Genomic DNA, 6,039 nt, shown 5'->3' on the forward strand with positions numbered 1-6,039 from the left:
CTTTGCTGGAGCACCTTGCAAGACCACCACTGAGACAGAGGCAGTGGCCGCCCGCCAGTTCACAGAGGCCCCTGCCCCTTTAAGAGTCTTCCTTGGGGGGTGCTGATCTTGCTGTCTCAGCTTCAGGACTTTGCTAAGGCTCATGTGGACTGGGGGACTTAAGAAGCACTCTGAGTTTCTGCCCTAGAAGCCTGGAGAGCTCAGCTGGACAGGCTTACACTATGTAGTTAGTGCTCAGAAGCCTTCAGTGGGAAAACGAAGGTTTCAGAAAAGGAAGCTGAAAGGAAGCTGGAGGGGCCTGGTGGCTGGTTACCACCCACCAGGGCAGAGCTGTGAGGGCTGCCAGCGGGCTCTGTAGTGGCCACATGGCCACAACACAGGGCCTGCGGCCTGGAACCCTCTGTTTCCTGGGCACCCCACCCCCCACCACCCCACCATCACGTCCTGCCTCCTGGTGGCTCTTACAAACAGGGGCCTGCCCCATTCAGTGGGAGTCTGGGGCTCAAGTCCCCTTTAGCGAGTCATTTCCCCCTCTGGCCTCACTTTGCCGTCTGCTTATGGCATGGGTCAGGAATGCCCAGGGGCCTGACTGGCCCTTCCCTTCACCTGACCACTGGCAGGAGCCCTGCAGTGCCTGAGGGAAGGTCCTGTTTGCAAGGGAGGCGGTGGCACCAGATCGCATGCTGGGTCCTGACCCACATCAGCTCCCACACAGATGGGACCTGGGGCCGGCTCTCCTCTGCCCCTCCCTCCTTCCCCACTTCCTGTGGGCTCACAGTCACCCTGTCCCTACGGTCTGGTCTGAGCCCTGTGATTGGGGCTGATGCCCAACCATTTGCTTTGTCCTGTTAGGCTACCTGGGCCAGCCAAGGGCTGGACACTGTTGCCAGACTTCCTCCTTTCCTTCTCGAAGCAGCTTAGCCCCTTTGGCCCATCTTTGTCCTGACCCCTTCTTCTAGTCTTGACCCTCTGCAGCACCCCCATGAGCCCCTCTGTCTCCAAAGCAAATGGTTGGCACCTTGCATTGGTCACAGCCAGGCCCTGTGCTGGGCATCAGGACACTACGACGTATGACTCCACCCTCGCCTCCCAGCAGCAGACCCGCTGGTGGAGATGGCCTGTCTTACAGCAGACTTCCATCAAGCACGCACTGCGTGCCAGGCACTGTTAGGCCCCAAGAAGGGGGCAGTGAGCAGGACCACCATGTCTTCACTCTCGGAGCTTAGAAAGACTCCACCCAGATGAGCACACATCCATCGAGGGGTCAAGTGTGATGAAGCAAAACCAAGCTGGGTCAGGGAGATGCGATGGCACAGGGTGAGGGGCTTCTCTGATAAGTTCGGGGTGAGCCCTGGGGTCCCCTGAGGACAGAGTATTCGCACAGCCGCGGGCAGAGTGGCAGGCGGGCTGGCTCCCGCCTCATCTGGGGTGGCGGCTCTTCCCCGGAGATCCAGCAAAGACCCATCACCCCGATTTTCTGCTGGCAGGACCAGGCATCGGTAGTTCTTGAGAAGCTCCCCAGATCCCCCTGATGTATGGCTAGAGTTGAGAATTCCTCAGGTGGGGCCTTGTGGGACGTGGGAGGGGTTCCGGATTTCTTTCTGAGATCAGAAGCCACTGACCTCGGTTTTTCCACGCTCGAGAGGTGGACAGAAGCTGTCAGGGCCCAGCTCCAGTGACCATGTCCCAGCTCTCCCCAGACCGGATGGGCGGGGCAGAGGGCAGCCCTGATGGGACGGCAGATGCCCTTTGTCCACTGCCTTCTGTGCTTGTCGTCCTTTCCTCCTCTCCCTCCCGCCCTCCGTCTCTCCTACCTGTCCCCCTTTCCCACCGTTGCTGGCTTTTCTTGCCCACCCCTCCTTCCTCTTCTGGGAGTGGCCCTGGTCACACTGACACCCAGAGAGCAAGCCTGTCACCTGCCCTCTGCCCCGAGGAAGAAGACCGCAGCCTCTCCTCACTGTCCACCCCGAGCCTCACTCCCCAGAAGAGTTTTCTTGATGTCCAGCCTTATCCCCCTCTCCTGCGCGCCGGTCCTTGTCCTAGGACGGCAGCACGAGGCATGGGTGCCGAGGCCGTGGCTGTGTGGCGGCGCTGCCCTCCCGGGTGCACTCAGCCCTCCTCCTTGCCCGAAGCTTCTGGGCCAGCGCCTCATCTTCCCGTCTCCTCCCGAGCGCCTTTCCTCTTTCATCACTGGCCTGAGGAGCCCCGACTCGGCACCAGACGGTTCCAGGACCCAAGATGCACACACGACAGACTCGGCCCCCTCACAGGCACTCGGCACCTGGAGTCCCCAGGACGTGGTCTTCACTTCCTCCTGTGAGGGCACAGTCACCTGGGGGGCAGGGAATTGTCTACTGGGCATTCTCTTAAAATTTACCAATTTTTTGAAAAAAACCTCAGATACAACAAAAACTCTTCATGCCATCTGTGTCTTCCCAGGAGGAGGGACTGGCTGGGCGCTGGGTTCCTGGGGAGGAGTCTTGCACAGCCCAGGCTCCAAAGCACACAGACTTAGATTCAGATCCCAGCTCTGCTGCTTGAAAGCTGTGTTACCTCCAGCGCGTGACTTAACCTCTCTGTGCCACGGTTTCCTTTTTAACATGATAATGATAACACCCTTTTCACAGGGTAAGCGGTAGCATTCACATCTCCCTGCACACGCCCACCCCCTCCTCCACCACAGACATTCCAGCTTTGCCGGGGAGCCAGTCCTGGCACTAAAATCGGGTCATACTTTTGCTTTTCTTGCTTTCTTTACCCTTGGTAAGATCTCCATTACAAGAACGTATTAAGCGTATTCTAACTAAATGATTCTGTGAGACTTTAAAAAGAGGACCTCTGTCCTGAGTTTTGTCTCTAGAGTTTTACATGCAGCTGGCGAAGCGGACATTGGAGGAGAGTCGACAGTAAAAAGCATCAGGTCACAGGTGGCACTCAAAGTGGACCAGTTGCCTTCTGAGATAGTGAGCCCTCTGTCCCAAGGGACATCCAAGCAGGGGCTGGGAGACCACTTCATGGGAACTCCGGGGGCATGCACTTCCACTGGGAAGCCTCACCAGGTTTCAGAGGAAGGGGCCCACTTGAGGTCGGCCTGGTCTGCGCCTGGTCTGACCATGTGCCTTGGGTCTCTACTCTGCCAGGAGGGCAGCAAGGTATGACGTGCCGGTGAGAAGCGCTGCCCAGAGAAGCCGAGAGGGATGCGGCTTCTGGGCTGGCAAGCTCCCTCCTCTTGGATTTCAAGGTGCCTGGGCCTCTTCCCGCTCTGGCTGCTCACTTGGAGGCCAGACTTCCTTGGGCTTTCAAGGCCTGGGTCTGACTAGGGTGTGGGAATGAACCAACCTGGGATCCCTAAAGCCAGAGCTGATGGGGGGGCGGGGGGGGACTACTGTGGGGAAGTGGGGACGGGCCCAGGGGTTCGGGCCCGGTTCTGTGTCCTGCCTTGGGCAGATGCAAGGTTGCCCTCAGCCACTTGTGACCTACACCTCCAGGCAAGTGCTGTACTTGGCAATGAAGCTGGCTGCTCAGCTTCATGGCGCCAGAAGAGCGGGGAGGGCTGGGGTCCCTAAGCAAGGGAGGCAGTACAGTGCAGGGTCGAAACTCAGCGGCCTCGGTGTGAATGCTGGCTCCACCCCCTCCTAGTTCTGGGGCCACAAGCCTCAGTTTCCCTTCTCGAAATGAGGTGACCATAGAAGTAGTGTGGAGGTGGAGTTAACATGTGGAAAGCTCCCAGAATCTTTGGCCACATAGAAAGCACCACGTAAGTGCTGGCTGCTATGTCATCTGTCCCCCAGGTAGAAGCAGGCCTCACTCACGGGACAGGGAGAGGGCTGCCTGGGGCCCAGGGGTGGATGAAAGCCCTTCTGTCTATGGGGGCCACCTGTCCTCCCAACTGCCACCGGACTTCAGAATTTTCATGTCTCTTACCCTAATAGATGTATGTGTTAGACAAAGGACTGTGAGCTGAACAAACATTATCTAAGTTTTTTAAAAATTCCGACATTTAAAAAAAAATCTCCTTGGCCCAAACTACTCTGTGAAACACTAAAGATTCAGAAATAATTAAAGAGCACTCTCTGCACAAGGAACTCAGTCTGCTGAGGGCCAGATAAATCCACGGCAGAAATAGTAATAATGGCTTCGAAGTGGGCCCCTTTATCTGTGTTCTCCAGATGCCCAGTGATAATCCCAGCGGTGCGAGCACCCGGCCGGGGCTGCTGCTTTCTGCCGCCCTCCCTCCCCTCCCTCAGCCTCTGTGGGGGCGTGGGTCTTGCAGGCCTCGGAGAGTGAGTCAGACCTCCACCCTGTAGGCCAGTTCCCAGCTGTGAATGAAACGAATTAGCCTCAAAATGAAACATCTGATGTGCTGGGAACCTGCAGGAACCTGCCCTTCCCCAGGCCCTCCCTGCTCTTCCCCTCTGCCTTGAGCTCAGATCTCTTTGGAAGTGAGTGCCCCTTTACAGTCAGCCGTCTTATTTCTGGGTGTTTCCAAACCCTAACTGCCCACCCCTCCTTCTTCCTCCACCCCCCAGAATATGCAGAAGAATGTGGCCGCACACCGCAAGCAGCTCCTAGACACCTCACTGACCGTCCCACTGCTGACTCCAAGGGGCAATGCTCTCCCAAGCAAGGCGCCCAGGGCCTTGGCGCCCAGCCCTGACTGTCCCTCCCTCCAGCTCCGTGTCTGAGCACCCACTGCACACTCTCCACTCTTCCACCAGACCAAGGTCCCACCTGTCCCTGAAGGTGCTTCCTCCCTCGAGCCTTTGCACCTCCATCTGTGCATGTTCCCTCTGCAGCCCCAGCTCAGTCAGACCCCCTGGGCCTTGGCCGGGTGCTTTCTCCTTGCTGGGACTCAGGGCTGCTGTGCCTACAGTGAATGGGGGCAGCGGATGACCTTAGAATGTCCTCCCTGCTCCCAGTTTTACATAAACCGGTCCGTTCCCACTCCAGCATTTTGTAGGAGCCATTTCCCTCTTCTTTGAAGCATGCCTCAAACTCTCCTCCTTCAAGATGCCTTTCTCAATCCACTGCATGAACACTACGGGCTCGGTTCTATTGGCACAAAGTAGGCCTACACCGATGCCGGTGCAAGAGGCTCATGAAGGCCTTAGCCCCTCATAACCTCCATCGCCCAAATAGACGCAACCTAAGTAAAAAGTCTGAGTTCTAGGTAAGACCTCGAACACCCCCACCCCAGCCCTACTCCCACGCCTGGCAAGCTAGAAACTCCAGCAGTCTGCAGTCCACACTCAAGCTTCGCACCGTCTGTCGGCTCTCTGTCCTGGTCTGGGCTGTGCGCTGCCCGGGCTGAAGAGTGCCCTGCTATTCTGGGCGTGCGCTCCCTCAGGTGGGCTGCCCCACCCCCCAGTCGCTTTGTTAGTAATGACACCAGTCAGTGACCCAGTGACTCCTTTATAAATGTTGAGGCACTTTCAGGCACAGTAGCCCATTTTGTTCTGAAAACATCCTGTGAGGCTGACCGGGCTGGTACAAATACACAATTCATGGATGTGGAGACGGAGGCCCTAGGAGACCAAGCACCTTTGCACATGGGCAGTGAAGTGACAAAGCCGGTGTCCCACCAGATCCGCCTGCCTGCCTCGCCGTGCTCTGAACTGCTTTGTCTGCCAGCTCAGATTTTAACTCGTTCCAGGGTCAGGGCTGTTGAGCAGTGGTCCTGGGCCGGCAGCCGAGCCAGAATAAGCAGATCTGACTTCTAATCTGACTCACCCAGCTGGTTCAGTTGTAGCCAAGCTGGGGAAATTTGGTCACATTCCCACCTCTCCCCTTCCCCTCATCCACAGCTGCTCTCCCCGCCACCTCCAGCTCCGAGAGCCCCAGGGTGGGGGCCGGGTGGGGTCCCAGGAGGATGTGAGCCCATGGGTGGGTGGGATGTTTTTCCTACTCAGCATTGTTCTGCCCTTCCCATTGTGTGGGCTGAGAGCAGGACGTCACCAAGTCGCCTGGCAGGCTTTCATCAGAGCTGGGGAACATTTCCGGAGGGAGCTGACCTGTTATGAATGGCTGCAGCTTTTCCAA

The sequence above is a fragment of the Phyllostomus hastatus genome, unplaced genomic scaffold, assembly GCF_019186645.2.
Source record: "Phyllostomus hastatus isolate PE091 unplaced genomic scaffold, TTU_PhHast_1.1 phas_contig_36, whole genome shotgun sequence".
Classification (NCBI taxonomy): domain Eukaryota; kingdom Metazoa; phylum Chordata; class Mammalia; order Chiroptera; family Phyllostomidae; genus Phyllostomus; species Phyllostomus hastatus.